Source organism: Podarcis bocagei, assembly GCF_964188305.1.
Source record: "Podarcis bocagei genome assembly, chromosome: 3".
Taxonomy (NCBI): Eukaryota; Metazoa; Chordata; class Lepidosauria; order Squamata; family Lacertidae; genus Podarcis; species Podarcis bocagei.
Window position 1 is genome coordinate 685,611 of NC_138127.1, and position 18,813 is coordinate 704,423.

General features: G+C 40.7%; 1 protein-coding gene across 5 annotated transcripts in view; it reads left to right on the forward strand.

Moving 5' to 3' along the window:
- The window catches only part of MACROD2 (mono-ADP ribosylhydrolase 2), a 996,145-nt gene that overhangs the window by 73,711 nt on the left and 903,621 nt on the right, over positions 1–18,813 (forward strand). The window lies entirely within an intron of this gene.

Here is an 18,813-nt window from a genome sequence, read left to right on the forward strand (position 1 = left end):
GCTTCAGTCAGGCAACTGGATAAGCAGGCTGTCAAAAGATTACATTACAGACACCAGAGGGCGCCGGAGAAGGAAAATCCAGGATTGCATGCCAAAACCAGAGCTGTGCTATATTACAGTTCACCAGCTTTAGATACGTGCCAAAAACATTTCAGTCATCTCCAAATCGAGTATTTTTTTCCGTCAGCATGCAGATATGCAGCTTTAATACATTTGTGAACTTTTACAGTTTTCACTTAAAATAGTTGGGAATTGCCACAGTGAAATGTATTGACAATACATTCATTATTTGATCCTTACATGGACCTAGCTAATGCTTTAAGTTACAAGTTGGAGGACCAACCATAATTAAACTACTACTAGAGGGTCCTCAGCAAAAACTTTTAAATAACTCCTCTGGTGATAATCCCTTTCTGGAGACATTTTTAATGAAAAAACAAATGTGTTATTTTAATGCTCATAATGGTAAGGCTAGATAATTTAGAAGTGCTAATATTCAGTATTTACCTTCAACTGTAGCAAAGGGGTGGAGTTTCTTGCAAGGCTGTTTTGTTTTTTTTGTTATATAAAAAAAGTAGAAAACTGCCTCAGAGATTATTGAGAGAAAGTTAGTTTTAGGAATTGTGAATCAGTAATAAGATGTGTGTCAGTGTTACGCATAGCTTATTTTGGTGGTGACAGGCATCAATACTATATGCTTACACCCTGGAAGCCAGTGCTGTTCCTTGGAATGAGGAGACTGCAGATTACAAATTGGGTGTTAGGAAACTCAGGGGGGCGGGGGGGGACAGGGAGATAAACCATTGCAGATATTCATGTCTGTTATCTCATTTATTTATTTGTGCTATCTCACAAGCATATTTGAATATACTTGGTATCTTACATTGCAATTTAGCTGTCTTTCACTAGTTGTTTATTAACTGGAGTTTGGTTCCTGCAATTGGCATTTCCCAATGTCTATGTTTCCTTCCAGTATATGAGTTGCCTCTGAATCCATTCAGTTGTAGACTATGTCAAGCATTTAGTTGCATTTTCTTCATTAGATCCATTTTCTTTATCTCTGTGGTAGAGCAAGCACAGTGTGCTCAACAACGAGACTGGATGCTATCAGATTGACCTTTCTGGGGTGCAATCCAGGCCATTGTGTATGGAAGTCCTGGGCTGCCCAGATAACACAACCTGCCTCTTGGCCTCACTCATGTGGTCCAAAGGAAAGCAATACATTTGGCACCAGCTTGGAGTTGCTGGAAGGAGGCATACAAAACACCACCCTCCCACCTTAAGGGCTCTCCTTGTGATTTGTGTAGGGTTTACTCCTTAGCCTTTTCTTCCAAAGATGTCCCACACAGTAAGCACATAAGAACTGTGTGCTGATCTCCTTTGTTAATTGATTGCACTTTTTGTTGAGATCTGAAGACAGAAAGGCCAAGCTTAATTAAGTTCACAAGAGATCTAGTCATTTAAAGCACCATGGCTATGGAAATCATTAGTAATCTAAGAAACTGGGGGGATAAAAAAGGTGGAAACATTTAACCCTGTACTTTTCTAGAGTGTCATTATACATTTGCTTAAAGGAGCAGACAGATTACATGTCTGTGTTTTGGATTAATGGAAGTTCAGTGCAGAATATTGTTCAGTAGTTGTTTGAGGCATTTCTTTGTTCTGCAAAAACCTTCCTCCCCCATTTTTTTTTATAAATCTCTGAAGTTTAGTCCACTGAAATCAACATATTGTAGTAGTGCATGTTATACCTCTACATGTAGCAGTGGAAAGTTCATAAAAGATATGTAGAATGCACATTCAGCTATCTTAGCCTGTGAAGCTTAGCCAAGTGCTTAATGCATCAGCTAGAAACTGTAACAAATCTTCTTGAACAATTCCAAAGGGCCCTAGAGAAATAATTAGATTTTACCAGGTCACAACTGCCACAGAATACTAAAAGGTTTTTGAAAATGCTACATCAGATTCCCCTTGTGTTGCCTTTACTATTTAGACTCCATAGGTGCCTGCTGTTCATCTGTGTGCTGAAAGGTGGGTTATTTGCCAGAACAAGGTGTAGGTTGAGGATATGGCTATTACTAAAACAAAGTGTTATATCACTTGTTCCACTGCATAATGTAGTGTAAGGACAGTGTGTGCTAGAAAAGCAACAAATTTCTCTATCCAATTAAAAAGTAACAAAAAGGGTTGTAGATAGGATTTTGTTTACTGAACATTGCAGGAGATATTGGTTGCCACAAAAAATGGAGTTAGTTGTTGTAAGTGACTTATATTGATATTTAATGTTAGTAGATAATGATTTCCCTGGTGACAGATTGGTGTATGAATCAGAACTGTAGTTTGATTAGCCGAATGGATTTCTAATTATAAGACTTCGGTAGTTGTAGTACAACTATTTTTCTTTTGTGATCCAAATGATACTAGTATGTTATCTATAATACACTGTTTAATAAATAAAGTCAAACCCTGTTTGCCATGAAGCCACCATGTTGACATGGGGTGGGGGTCATATGTACCTCAACACTGAAGAAAATTCATGATACTTTCTGTCAGTCTTCTACTACTCCATACTACAGGTAGTCCTTAACCATGATAAGGTGTAAAGTACCATGTAATTTAGTGAAAAATCTGTGGTTTTATTCTTTTTTTTGGGGGGGGGTCAAATCTATACCTGTCGGGATAAGAACAAAAAATTGATATATGTAATGTGATAGGCGTTAAATTGAACCTGCCTAATGCTGTTAAAATATCATGTCTAGAAGTGCTTTTGATGCACCCATGAGAAAGGAATATAGAGGGTGAAAAAGCAATATTTCATCTGTTTTCATAAAAGACAAATTATTTATTTCCGTAACTTGACTGCATTCTTCTTTCTCCAATTCGTAATGATACTGCAATTGCATCTCAAATCAGAAATCCAATCCAGAGATCATTCTTTATTATAACAAAACTAATGGTGGTATAGACACCCATGATCAGACGGGAGCTAAATACACTCCAAACACATTTCACGTTGGAAGTTATTTATGAAGTGACCATGGACATAATTAGGCTAACTTCAACCATGCCCATGTACTGGACCAGGCATCCCCAAACTCGGCCCTCCAGATGTTTTGGGAGTACAGTTCCCACTATCCCTGACCACTGGTCCTGTTAGCTATGGATGATGGGAGTTGTAGTCCCAAAACATCTGGAGGCCAAGTTTGGGGATGTCTGTACTGGACCATCACACCAAAAAAAGGTTGTACTGGAATGGTTGAAGTTACCCCTGGACCAATGGAATATTTATTTTATTTATATTCCACATTTCCTCAAAGGAGCTTGTGGTGATGTACACGGTTCGCCCAAGTGAGGATCTGAACCCTTTTTTCTCCCAGGTCTTAGTCCAACAATCTTAACTGCTACAGCACATGTTAATGTATAAGGATTTATGCATGCAGAGAAAAAGGACAAGAAAGGGTTAATTTCAATGTGCTGTTTAATTTGGGTGTGTTTGGTCCTGCACCTGCAGCTTGTTAAATATGTGAGAATGACCTAGCACAAGCTACAGGTTTTTTAAAGGTTCAGATTATGTATTTATTTCATTTATATCCCACCTTTTCTCCAGGGAACTTAAGGTGGCATACATGCTTCTCTCCCCGTCCCCCATTTGATCCCACAACAACCCTGTGAGCTAGGTAGGGCTGAGAGGCAATGACTGGCCCAAGGTCACCCAGTGAGCTTCATGGCCAAGTGGGAATTTGAACCCTGGTCTCCCAAGTCCTAGTCCAGCATTCTTAACCACAATAGTACACTGGCTCTCAGTATAAATTCTGTTGCATTTAAGGCAAGTTTGCTCTTGGCTCCCACCCTTGGCCAGAGCATAATCTATGCTGCTGGGAAGACTGTATCTACAGCTGTATGTAACTGAAACTGTATTATACTGTCAGTAAAACAACTGACTCTTCCTATAACGGGTGTTTCTCTGTTATTTTGGCACACTCCGCTGGCATTAGGATGGGCACTCTGTGCATGCCTCAACACTAAAGCATACCAATACAGTTTTACTTCCATGTCACCTTCCTGTATATTTTTTAGTTTTATTGGGCTACGGCTCCAAACCTATGTACACTTATTAATCCAGAATAGGGTGGGTTTTTTGCTCATCAGAGATCGTTCTTCTTACTTCAGATGACACCAAACTTTCTGAAGTACAGAGCCTTATGCCAGGTAAGGCCACATGATAGTATTGCAACATCTGTTTCAGTCTTTTAAAGGTCAAGTGAGGCAGCCAAGATTGAGGACTTAGTGTACCACTGGAAAGAGTTTTGCAACACTGTCATGGCTGTGCATGCAACTCCTCCAGTCTGAACTATATCATAGCATTGTTGCATCCATTACTCTGAGTGCACTTTGACATTCTTTTTCCCTGATGAAAAAGGAACACTGCCACTTTAACATGGAAGCTTCTCCTGTTCTTCAAAGGCTAGGAGATTTAGGTGGGTTGGACTGCTTCTTCTGGCCTAGGAAAAGAACCTTTTGAAAGGGCAGGGAACAGTAAATGCGACAAATGTGTCTACACATCTACAATCAATAGCTTCTTTGTCTGGGAAGCAAATCAGCACTCAGGTTGCATCCATATAACTGTATTTTATTTAACAAAATTTATATACTGCTTGGGACGCGGGTGGCGCTGTGGGTAAAGCTTCAGCGCCTAGGACTTGCCGATCGCATGGTCGGCGGATCGATTCCCCGCGGCGGGGTGCGCTCCCGGCGTTCGGTCCCAGCGCCTGCCAACCTAGCAGTTCGAAAGCACCCCCAGGTGCAAGTAGATAAATAGGGACCGCTTACCAGCGGGAAGATAAATGGCGTTCCGTGTGCTGCGCTGGCTCACCAGATGCAGCTTGTCACGCTGGCCACGTGACCCGGAAGTGTCTGCGGACAGCGCTGGCTCCCGGCCTATAGAGTGAGATGAGTGCACAACCCTAGAGTCTGGCAAGACTGGCCCATACGGGCAGGGGTACCTTTACCTTTTTATATACTGCTTGTTTGTAAGAGAATAATGGTTTACGTTTTCTGTGCATTATATCAGCTGCTGAATTGGGAACTATGATATAAATAGGATGTTGCAAACATGTGTGGGAATGCACATCTTACTGGGGTGCTCTCTATCTGCATTGCATTCAGACAGTGCACATTGAAATATGCATCTCTATTCATATCTTGCATGAAATAGCCATGCATAAGCTACATTTTTAAGTAAGGTTGGAACATTTGTGCTTTGATTTCTCAATAAACTCAGAGGAGTGGGAAATTAATAGCTTGTCTATCTTGATTTAATTATTTTATTTATTTATTTTCCATACAACCCAAAAACAGAAAGCAACTTAAAACCAAAACATCTTCAGATCTAGTCGTTCCTGTTTCTGGATTATTGGATAGAGTGAAGCTGAGGATCCCTTGTTAGTTTATGAGTATTCTATGTTTTACTCATGGGGTATGTTTTACATGCCCCTGTCAAGTCAATTAATATGAGGAGGTGGGATCCCTTTTACTTCCAGTATGCATCACACCACTTCTTTGATCACTCAGACCTTCCTCCCCACTGCTCCCCCTGAAAACTCCTCCTTTGATCTTGACATTTCTCTCTTATTTCAAGTGAATTGGCACCTTCCAAGTATGCAAGGACTACTAGTCTTGATTCTTTACAAAACACTGTTTTGAGGAAAAACAAAACATGATTCTATTATGTCAAATGACCATAGAGCAGTTGCTCCTTGAGGGGAAAGTTCTCCTTGTATGTAATAAAATGGTTACACTTTACAATGCAAGATACCCAAACAAGTCAAAGAGCTGAGCTCAGGATTTGATAGAGAAAGAGGATGAGAAAGTCTTCAGATCATTAATCCTCAATGACTAACAGTTTCTAGGCAATAGGACTTTATTTTCCATTAGGTAAGATGGTGGCAAATAAACAAACCTTTTGCATTTAAAAAAAAATCTGAGCTGGAGGAGGGCTTCTAATCAACAGCCAAGTGTTAACTTCACCTTTGAGATTTTAGCACTTGAAAATCAAGAGGATCTAGCAGCTTTTCAAAATACCAAACACTTGCCAAACCGAGGGATGCATCTGATCTTGCTTTCTATGCATAAAATTTTTAATGTTAGATGAGTTGCATCTATTTTCCATGGAAAGTTCCACTTTTCTATACCAGCTTCTGCATTTGCTATAGAAAATAGACATAGGTGAGCCTATGTGAACTCTCACCCTTCACCACCTGCTGTTGCTAGGTGTACTGAAAGGATGTTAATTCCATGTAGAAAAATGGTTATGTATGGAATCTCTGACCAAGAGTCAAGTCAAAATAAAAAATTAAAAAAATCCTTCCAGTAGCACCTTAAAGACCAACTAAGTTAGTCCTTGGTATGAGCTTTCGTATGCATGCACACTTCTTCAGATACACTGAAACAGAAGTTGCCAGACCCTTCTATACTTCTGTTTCAGTGTATCTGAAGAAGTGTGCATGCACACGAAAGCTCATACCAAGAACTAACTTAGTTGGTCTTTAAGGTGCTACTGGAAGGATTTTTTTTATTTTTTATTTTGACTATGGCAGACCAACACGGCTACCTATCTGTAACAAGAGTCAAGTGAATGCAGTGCCACTCAATGGAGGCAAGCTTCTGCATTGTAGGAAAATGTGTACTTATTGTTTACATATCAGTAGCTGTGATGAAAATTCAAATTGCTTTTTTGTTGGGTACAGCCCTGTAAGGGCATTTATTTAGAACATACGTAGGCCACCTTTAGGAGTTAAAACACCATGAAGGCAGATTTCATGATGAAATATTAAGATACATCACAATACAACCAAAGTTTTCCATCCACTAATAAAACCAGCTGTAGCAAAACAAAATTTCCCATTGGCTTGACTAGCAAGGCCAGTCTAAAATTACAAACCTTGATCAAAATGTTGGTGTTGCTTGTGCTCTTCTTAGGCAAACAAGTTAGACAGGTATTCAAAGAATTTTGTCTTCTAATAAATCAAAGGCTGCTTGCCATTATCAGTGATTCTCTTAGAATAGGTTGTTCTGATTAAAGTTGGCACTGTCTATATTTCTAATTAGATCAGCATTTTATAATAAATTCTAAACATTGTTACTTTCACACAATTAAATGTCCTCATAATACTGCTGCTTTTTTCTTCTTCCTTAATTATTACCAAATAATTACTATTTTAGTGTCCACCTCCTGGCAGAGAACATAATTAAATAAGGAAGCCAAGCTTTGGGCTTTGGTTTTGCAAAACAATTGCCTAAAATTTGACCATGCCACAATACCTTCAAACTGTTTACTTAAATAAATAAACAAAAGGCAGTAATGGATCCTGTTCAGTCAAAAACATACATCTGCCAAGCATACTAGATACTGGAAAACACATACAGGCCTTAAAAGTAGAATGCTTGAGCAGATTTTTATAATTCTATAAGTAGTATTAATCTTTAGGTGTGACCATATCTAAAGGGATAACTACAAGTGTTTTTACTCTTGTTTGCACTGTATGTGGGTGTGTGATTGTGATATAAATATAGCCTGTCATATTTCATACTGTAATCTGTGTTTGAGAAAAAGACACAGAACCAACTTGTAACTATTGCTTTATTTTTTGTGAGCTTGTTGTGTCTTGTGGCTAAATCCAAGCATATAGTAAACTTACTCTTTGGGATCTGAATAACCCACAGTTGACATCTTGTGTTTCACTTCCCTGTGTGTGCATTTTTAGAAACAGAAAAGCCCCTGGAGTACTTTTACTATTCAGTTATTGTATGAAACTGTTTTTCTGTGGAAATATTTTTTAAAAATGGATCACCTGGCAAAGACCAAGTTGTCTCCCTGAGTAACAGACTGTGACAATACATGTCAGAGATTCCTGCTGATTTGAAGACTGTGTTTATTTTTGCTTTGAATATGCCTGGCACTCCAGAAAGCAACTGTGAAAGCAGCAGTGCCTGCTGGTATAGCTATGGCCTTCCTACTGCTATTTCTTAGTAGGTTGCCTTAGAAATCAAAAGAACATCTATATGCAGTACTGTCGTAGGTATATCTGAATAATTGATTTAGAAAGTTATCTCATTTCCTACCATACTCTCACTAATTAGATGGAATAGTGATGCACCTTATTTTGACATACCTTTCGATTAATTTAGAGGTGGTGTGGGGAAACGGTTGCCCCCCCAGTTTTTGCTGAAGTGCAGTTCCCATCAGCCCCAGCAAGTACAGTGGTACCTCGGGTTTACATACGCTTCAGGTTACATACGCTTCATGTTACGGACTCCGCTAACCCAGAAATAGTGTTTCAGGTTAAGAACTTTGCTTCAGGATGAGAACAGAAATCGTGCTCCGGCAGCGCGGCAGCAGCAGGAGGCCCCATGAGCTAAAGTGGTGCTTCAGGTTAAGAACAGTTTCAGGTTAAGTACGGACCTCCGGAACAAATTAAGTACTTAACCTGAGGTACCACTGTATATTCAATGGCCAGGAAGGATGGGAGTTATAGCTCAGCAAGATCAACAGAGCCAAAGGTTCCTTCACACCTGATTCAGTTGTCTTTCTGTAATACTTCTTTGCATTTTGTACCTTCCATAAGAGTTTTTGCCTTCCATATTGCCTTTTGTTAATTATACTTTCTACACGTTATGTGCTAGTTTGCTCATGATTGTTGTCTCTTCCTAACCAACCCAGCTTAAAGCTGCTTCACATGCAATTGTTTCCTCCATCAAGGAAAATTGTAATATAGTGGGGTCACATCATTTAACTTAAGTGAATTCAACTATATAAGCCCAGGAAAAAAAGTACTCCACAGCAGGATATCTACTGCTGCAGTTCCTGCAAAAGCAGTGACAAATCCTTTTGTTTTCCTTGTTCCTCCTTTCCTCTGCTAGGATTCCATCCTTTGTTTTAAGGATCCGTTAAAGCATTTCTCTTCAGCCTTGTCAGGACCTGACCACCTTAGTTTCTCTCTGCCTGCCCCCATCACCTTCCTTGCTTTCCTGGATTCTTTCCCCTTGGAGGAAAGCTCTTTCTATCAGTCAAGGAGGAGTCCTTCAGGCCACCCACTAGTGTGTTGTTGCTGCTGCTGCTGCTGCTGTTGTGTGTTTTTACCTTCTCTGCTTGGAAAATGTTCCTCTACATCTACATTTATCTACATCTGTCTACATTTTCTAAAAACTGTCTTGCATTGAGCATGTCAGGACCCGTGTTCTGCATATTGAATTTTATTTTGTGGATCAACGAGCTCTCCAACTATTTGCAAAACAGAACTGTTTAGATAATGGACTATGGCAGTCCTGATGTAATGGTTTTAGCTTCTGCTTGTTCTCATTTTCACATTTTGAATAGAATCATTTTAATATTACCCCTGCTTTCTTCCAGCTGCAAGAGAACTAGGTTTTAATTTGTTGTTGTTTAAGTGTGAGATTCACTGCTTGGAACTACCTGACAGTTCTAAAGAATGATCAGCTAAAGCAGTAGCTGTGAGAGGGGGAATGGCTGGAAAGGAGAGGGATTACTGCTCCCCTATTGGGATTAAATCTTAGAGGGGAGCAGAGAAAGGGGAGGTTATTTATCCGTGCATGAGCAGAGAGACTTCATCCAGAGAAGTCCATGCCTCAGCATGACTGTCTTGGTGTGTGTATGTGTGTGCATTCCCTTATCCTTCCCCAGATTCCAGTTAGTATTGACCAGAATCAAGGATTGATGTTCTTTTTTCATAGTATTGAGACCCTGATTTGTGGTTGCTGCTGCTTTTAGATTGCTATTATTAAACATAGGTACTGAATATAGCAAGGGACTAGCAAGAGATGTGGCTGAGTCCTCTGCATTGTGTGTTTTGTAGTCCTTGTTCGGGTTGGCTACCTGTCTAGAATAGGGATACCAACTGGTGGTCTATGGTTCAGATATTATTTCTGGAGCAGCTGCTCCTGAAAGCTCTATCAAATTTAACAAGAGTTTTTTAAAAAATGGGGAGGGGGGAGGAAGTAAGATGTATATGAGACCCTTCTAACCCCTGGATCCAGCAAGTGCAAAAATATAAGCCAGGCTAGCTTCCTGTGTTGAGGTGATGGGTCATTAATAGAAACAAAGGTAAGAGGCTCTGTGTGAGACTGCAAATGGGTGGAGCCATTCCCTTAGCTCATGTTAATTAGAAGGACGAAGCCAGAATTTGGAGTTGAGTTGCAGTGATATGAGCTGGAAGTAAAGCAGCAAGTTGGAGAGAGCATCAGAGCAACATTTAAGAGCAATGTTTGATTTCTGTTTGAATCTAAGGCTGCGGCTTTTGGGGTGTTGAAGCTGTGAACCCCTCCATCACAGGTTGTATATATGTATAAATAAACCATATATCATAAAGGCACCACAGTCTCTGCTGTGCCTCATTCCCAAAAAGAAACATGAACCCTGGGTTCATGGAACTCCTGGAATGTCACACTGGAACTGGATATGTCACACTGCTCGGATATTGGGTTGGTGTCCAACAGTAGTATGTTAAAATGTGTGCACAGTTTCATTAGCAATGTAAAGAAAAAGGTTTAAGAAACAGAGTGGTTGAACACTAACTTTAACAGTTCTCTGCTGGACTTGGATGCTAATATACAAATTTGTATATGTCTGAATGTGAAGCCCTTACTGGAAGGCACCAATTTTGTTATGGAGCACAGTGTAGCAGAATACATTTCCTTCCTTGCCACTCACTGTCTCAAAAATAGAATGGCCCTAAATACTTTTTAAAATAACTTTTCCTAACCTTTTATTCTTTCCAGTGCTTTCCTTTTCTTTCTGTTTGATCCAGGGTTAGATCACAACTTCTAGTGTCCTTTCCATAGCAATATATTTCCTTTTCATTACAAGGAAAACAAGGGACTTTATTTATTTACTTTTTTTGAATACTGTAAACTGAATCACAGTTCAGTTGGGTGAGAAAATTACTCATGATTCAAGTTTATAGTGCTTAAAACCTGAAATTGAGAAGCCACTATAGGTGCTAATGCCAGACTGCAGAATCAGTTTACTACTATAGCATGGTCTCATCAATTGGGTGTTGTTTGTCCCTCAAGCAAGCATGAAACAGCATCTGAGGGAACTCCCCCACCCTTAGTTTTTATTATTGTTTCCTTAGCCCCTGTTTTGAGAGGAAGGATTGTTCTCAAAATTTTGGGGTGGAGTCTTAGGGTAGGTTTTGTGCATTTGACCCAAAGCCTTTCCCTTCCACAATTTGAGCTGTGGTCTGGAACAGATCATGTTGCATTTAATTGATAAAAATATTCCACTTGGGGTTGACACTAGCACTGCTTATCCTTTTCTATCAGACAATACAAGTATTAACTAGCAGCTCTGTAATCACTGAGAATCCTTTTGAAATGCATTGAGTTTTGGTTATATAATGAATTAAAGATTGGAATATTACTTAACCACACTTAACTCTAAAATCCAGATGGCTGTGGTGAACTTAGAATATGTAAAAGCATTTGAAGGACTTGATATGTGTAAATAAAATAGTCCATAATTTGCGAGACAAGGGTGGAAGAAGAAAGCATATGCAGCTGGTCTCTTAGAAGTGGAAACTCTTTAAGTTTAAAGTTTGGCGTGTCAGCAAACTAAGACCTATAAATCAGCCAGAGTAATGGAGGTGTCATGTGGTCCTGGACACTTACTCCATTGAGGAAATGTGCTTCTACATTGTGTGACTGAATGTGCTGCTAGTGGCAAGAGTGGTAAAGGGAGAAAATGGACAATGAAAAAGAATGGCTTAGTTAGCATGTGGTTTGAAAAAGAGAGAGCTTTTTCATTTATTTAAAAGCTATACCTTTCAGGGCCCCCACCCCCTTGCAGCTTACAAAACACAATTAAAAACCAACACATTTGGGGGTAAGAAAATCTAATAAAAGACTAAAGCTGGAGCAAGAAAAAGTCCTTTAAAGCCTACCTCATAATAGTCAAAATAAAATGCAGAAACAAATATATTTTAAAGATCTGTTTCAAAAGAAAGAAAGAAAAAAGAACCCCACCCTGACAAAGATGGGATCATATATATTTATTTGGGGAAAGCCTGCCAAAGATATCAGGCTACCACTGTAAAGGCTCTGCTTTCAGAATCTAGATAGGCAATGCTATGTTCAATCTTACCTAGTTTGGAACCAAGTGAGGGTAGGATAGATGTATGCAAATGCAAACATACTTCACATATGTTAAGGTGCTGCCACAACCTACTTTTTTATATGTTGATGTAACTCACTTTGAACAGATTGTCAGAACAATTATGTTTTTCTAGCATAATATAAAGTACGAATACAAAGTACAAATACTTTATTGGCTTTTGAAATAGTGTATTTACCAATGGTTGAGTAAAGACTTCAGTAATATATAAATTGGGAAGTGGACTCAGACAGTAATCCTTGGATGCAAATAGGACAGTGTTTCCCAACCGGTGTTCCCCGGCACACGAGTGTGCCGTGAGACACCGGCTGGTGTGCCGCGAGATGCCTGGAGGGAGGCGGGCGAGTCGGGCGGCGAGAGGCGGGGCGGGGGCGGCGAGGAGAGGCCGCGCCTCCTGCTGCTGCCTGGCGCTCCTCCTCGCAGCCGGCAGCGCTGCCTGGGCGCCTCCGCGCGACTCTGTCTCGCTGGGTTTGGTCTCCCAGCAGAGACGGGTCACACGCGCCCCTCCCTCCCTCCCTCAGCCTGCGCGGAGGCGGATTGAGCGCAGCTGAGAGGAGCTGCCGAGGGAAAAAACGTTCACTTTTGTGCGTCCCTCCCGGCGTGACGCTGCGCGCTGACGTCACGGGGCGGGGCTTTAATGGTGGTGTGCCGCGAGATTTTTTTTTAGTACACAGGTGTGCCGTTGCCCAAAAACGTTTGGGAAACACTGAAATAGGAGACTTCTGATTAACATGGCAATAGGTCAGGCAGCTGGCTCTGGAGCTCTGCAGATAACACAATTGTGTTTTAACTTATTTTAAACCAGATACAAATGGGATGTTAGAGCACAGTTTCTTCTGCACGTGAGCATGGCTTTGTGAGAGCCAAAAGAGAGATGGCATTAGTTGCCTAATAAACAAGTGTGTGAAAGCTTGTTTGTTTTTAAATAGTGTGTGCAGGAGGTTGAATCTGGGTTGAGACAATGCTGGCCAGGGGGAGATGAGTGCTTTATCTTTCCCCAATATGTGGTCTTCAGTGGCGTAGCGTGGGTTGTCAGCACCCGGGGCAAGGCAAGTAATTTGCGCCCCCTAACCTGTGGATTTTAGTAGGGGCAGAGAGCTGCGAGTGCGAGCGTGCCCCCCCCCAGATGTTGCGCCCGGTGCGGCCAGCCCCCCTGCACCCCCACGCTACGCCACTGGTGGTCTTGATCAGGATCAAGCTCTATATGTCTGCTATTTCCATCATGAAGAAAGCTCCTATTCATGAATTTAGCAGTGTAGTAGGAGATGGCATAATACAAAACAGACTTCTGGTCAAATTCTAGAACAGGGAGCCCCCTTTGGTTTGTCCAATAGCAAGGGGTATTCATGGGTTTACCACCACTAAATCTTGATGTTCCACTTGGCTGTGAGAACTACCTAGCAAGAACCATAAAGAGGGCCTTGCTGGATCAGACCAAAAGTCCACCCAGCATCCTTGTTCAAACAGTGGCTAATGAGACTTTTGGAATCAGGTTTTTGCTCCTAAAATGATGACCTCCCATGCTTTATGTGAAGGCTCACAATTCTCAATGGTTAGAAAACCGTTCACTCATCCTATAGTGCAAAACAGATGCTAGTCTCAATTTGATATATCATGGGCACAGTGGCTGCATGTTCAGGGGTGTGTGTGGGAGGGGGTAATGGGAGTTAATGGGGAATACATCACAGCAGGGGGACGTGGGGCCTAGGGCTTGCCTATCAGAAGGTTGGCGGTTCAAATCCCCGTGACGGGGTGAGCTAGCTCCTGTTGTTCGGTCCCAGCTCCTGCCCACCTAGCAGTTTGAAAGCATGTCAAAGTGCAAGTAGATAAATAGGTACTTCTCTGGTGGGAAGGTAAACGCCGTTTCCGTGCACTGCTCTAGTTAGCCAGAAGTGGCTTAGTCATGCTCGCCACATGACCCGGAAGCTGTCTGTGGACAAACGCCGGCTACCTCGGCCTATAGCGCGAGATGAGCGCACAACCCCAGAATCGTCCATGACTGGACCTAACAGTCAGGGGTACCTTTACCTTTACTTTACATCACATCAGGAGGTTACAGTAATGGGCCACCTCTATGTGTCTTCCATTTCTTCCAGGAATGCGGGCTCCAAGCTGAAGTGTTTTAGCAGTGGGGAGTGCTAGATGGAGATATGGGAGCCAGGAGAAGGCTGTGAATTCCCTGTAATTACCTGGCATGAATGCCCCAGGTGTGGTGAGGGAACAAGGCATAAGCAGACAGTGTCATATGGAGAAACTGAGGGTCTCCAGATGTTGTACGCCAACCTCCTTAGCCTCCACCATCATGGCCACATTGTGAAGGATGAGGAGAGTCGTAGTCCAACAACATCTCGAAGCCATGCAATTCCAATAAGTTCCCAGAACCCTTTTGCAGGGGTGATGATCCACAGAACTGTGCTTCATTAAGAGCATTGCAGGATCTGAGAGGTAATGATGAAAAAGAGATTCTATGATGGGAGCTGTGCAATAATACATGTAGAAGTATAGTAATATAGCTGAACATATGCACAAAGAGTTCTGCTTCTGTAGGGAACCAGGCTATAAACAAGTATTTAAAAAGAGAAGGTTATAGACATTTTCCTATTAATAACTGCAAACAAAAATAGACCCAAGAACAAGAAAATTATTGCATTATTTTAATGAAAACCTTTATTTTGTTCCCCTTTGTACAAAGATGCTTTGTTTGATGCTTGTTTTGTAATATTTTCCCATTAATTTGGACATTGGTAAGAAAAGTTTCTTCCAGGTTCTCTCCTTCCCCTTTTCACATTCAGAGAGGGGGTGTACAGACAGTCTTGGAATTTAAGAGAGAGGAAGTCTAACACAATAGACTGTGAAGTGGAGCAACTCCCACAATCAGTTTTCTGTACAGCTTATTACCAACTGGTCAGAACTAGGTTTTAATTAAATGTTAAGGGATAAAGGACAATGATGTGGGCTAAGGAAAGGGAATTCAGCTTTAACTTTGAATTTCCTGACTTTTATCCCCCTCTGTCACTATGTCAGTGTAACTTAAATACAGGATTTTAAGATGTCATTTCCTCCTGAAGGTTAAAAGCTGTACTCTCCCCCCTCCCTGCCTTCAGCTTTGCTAAGAATGTCTTTTTAGCTACTTAACAAATTTAATTATGTTATAGTCCACAAGGCCATGGCTGTTGTAATATATAAACAAGGTTCTGTGCAGTCAATTTTTAGAAAGATATTTTGGTTAGGTACAGTGTTTGTAATTCTGTTCTGTTTTCAAGCTAAATACATGTAAAAATACTAATATTGTGGGATTAGTACTGTCCCCCTGCTTTTATTTATTCTTGCATTGCGTTGATTTTTTTTAAAATTACTTTTTGGTTTTGTTCTGGATTTAATTGCTCTTTCCATTACCTTTACTTTTGAACTAAGTTTCACTCCTGTTGTTGAAGCTTACTTCTAGGTAAACATGCTTTTCATGTTTCAGCCTTTTGGATAATTATTCCTCTACAGATTCCTACAGCTATTCCTACAGATAGCAAAAGCAAGAGGGGAGCAATAAGAGCTTAGAGGGGGTTTCCCTAGCTGACCATACCTGTTTCTCTTCCCAAACCTACCTGCCACCAAAGAGACACTACTCTCAATTTTGTCCCTCCCCCCCTACTGAGAACAATAACTCACAGTCATACCTGCAGGTCACATAGAAAAGTGTTAATACCTACATCAGTCAGGTGAATTCCATCAAGCCAATACAGCTCAGCTCTAGAATGCATGTTTTTACAGTGAGCCACCAACACCTCAAGAATAGCCAGCCAAATCTCCCAGTTAACTTCCTTCTGAAACTATATTGTTCTGAGATGTAACAAGCAACAGTTACTTCTGCGTTAATATAATAGTTTACTGTTGCATCTTAGAGGATGTGAACAATTCTTTGTACTGTATACAACATTTCCTTTCTTTAACGAACATACACGAAAAATGAGGTAGTTGAAAACATTAGATTCATCTTATTTTATAGTTACTTTGCATTACAGGGCTAGCACAGAGTATTTAAGCCAAAAAGAGTGAAAACTAATTTTTGTAGTCATGCTTATCATATAACAATAAGCAATTTGTGCAATTGACCTGTTGACCTTAACTCCTAAGACACTGTCACATTTCTCCTTTGCTCCTTTGTCCAATTGAACAATGTGACTTAAAATAATGCAGAGCTTGAAAGTTTCTCAGAATTGCAAGGTCAAGCTTTGGTCACCATAGCTACAATTTAGATCTCTGGGTCAAAGGGCAAATAGATTAATGATGTCAGACACGTCTTTAAATGGTTCTAACACTACTTCACCATGCAGTAAGCAGCTGAGCATATTTGATATGACAAAGGCCTCCTTAAGTCTTGCTAATAGGAGGATCGTTGGAGACATCTGACAGAATAGACTTTTCCTTTGTGCGGAAATGTTCAATATTAAGCAATAGTGGGCATCAGCAGTGAGCTGCTTCAATTCAAACTGCCATAAGTTGATTGCTGTACTGGCTAAAGGGCTTGCACTATCACTGCCCTCTTTCTTTCTGGTTATCTGAGTCCTTTGTCCAGTGTTCATTCTATTTGGCTGACAGCCACAAAAAAGGGGCAGAGAAAGTTGGAGGAAGATACTGCACTAGGCTTGGTCTTTCATTTGCCAGGCTGCTGGTTCTGAAGCAGAGTGTGATGGAAGTCTTAAACTAACATTTAAAAATTGTCATTCAAACTTTTTTTTCAATGCATATCATATTTAAACATATACTTAACAGGGGGGTTATATTTTACATGTACTTAGGTGCAGAAAAATGGATCTCATTTATCTGTGTAATTATGCTTTGAAGAGTTTAGTCTGCTAATGATTGTTAAGATGCAGTTTGCAAATAGAAGCATAGCCAAGAGTAAGAAAAGAAATAGGAGTGGAGTGGAGAAAGTAACCTGAGGAAGAATAATCATGGTGGGGAGATAACAAGAACTAGGCTGGACACTGATGTCTTTGCTCCCAGGTCACTGGAAGCTCTGATTTTTCTGCCGCATTCTATACATTGCTGAAATAGCTCTGTACTTTTCTCCATAAAGACTGTATTTTTCTTTTATAAAAGCTGTTGTTTTCCAGTGACTGAATAGTGACAAAGAGTCCTGGTTCTATGCGTGAACACTTCCATCACAAAAAATGTCTAACACGAGTCTGTCCAGGTTTGCCCATAGTCATTCTGATGCTGCGTGTACTAAACTCCCATGCAAGAAGGGTCTCAGTCAACAGCCACATTAGGGACAGTTCCTCATACACACTGGATGTAACATGGCTGTGCTCAGGGGTGCCAATTTGAATAAAATACTGAGTGGGGCCAGGTAAGCCCCGCCCCACATAATTGATCACATGACATTTTATTGCTGGGGGGGGGTGAGGCAAAGGGACCTCGACCCCTAGGAGTTGGCTCCTATGGCTGTTCTACTTCGACCATGAAAATGAGGAAAGAAGCTGTTACAGGCAAAATGGCATCCGATAGTTGAGCTCATATGACTGCATTTTTCCTAGTAAAAACAAATGCTCCCACCACCCCCACTCATAGACGTATTGAAATATTTTTAAAGCGTACTGTAGTCCATGGGGAAAATAGCTGGAATTATGGCAGTACAATTGGTCTACTATTGAACACTATATAGAGTAGCATCTTATTTCTAGCACCTTGTAAAGTGGCGGCCAAAATGCTGCTCAGCTGAGTTGTGTGGGGAGCTTGAGTTTTCATCTGACTCCTTGTAAAGTATCTTTTAATTTGGCTCAACCTATTACTATTCAGTATGTCTCTAACTGGATGGTGAACATCATTCCTTGTCTATTAATCACATAAATGTATTTATAAATTTATGTGATTCAAACAATGACACCAAAATATATAATGATGACATCCTATGCCCTCCCAAGTTTCTGTTATTCCAACCACCTTCAAGAGCGGCACAGCAAAGATAGCTGGGCAACATATGGATAACATATTCAATCTGCCCTACAAAGATGGGCCCATATAGCTTTCTGGCTATTTAACTCCATTTCAAAATATGGCAAGATGGGTCTTCTGCCTCCTCTGAGTCACAAATGCACAAGTGAATATCACAGTCTGTCTGGTAGAGTCTGTCTTTCCAACACTGCAGTTGGCATGACTTTAAGCCTTCCACGACCTACAAACAGTTTACTCCATATAATACAATTTTCCAACAAATGAGATTGTTTGCAGTATCACTGCCCAGGGGAACATTTTGATGAATGGAATAGTGACAGATCCTCTTGCTTGTCAATGTCCACCGTTTATATTTTATAGCTTCATGTTTGGCAGCTTTAGCCCCAATTCTCATGAAACACAGAAGATTACTGAGGGACAAGCCACAACACTGCCAACAACCACACACTAGGCTAAAGCAAGAGCCTTTCAACCCAGCTGGCATCTGTGCCTGTTCCTCAAGACACAGATTGGACAATTTATTTTAGGCCATATTAAATCATTTAAAACAATCAAGAAGCCTGTAGTGCTTTCCTATGAAGCTAATGCCAGTGAATTGTGTTTGTTTACTAATGTTTCAAAATCCTTCTAATCAACAGTTCCTACAGTCAATTTTATTGAATTTTAAGCAGTAC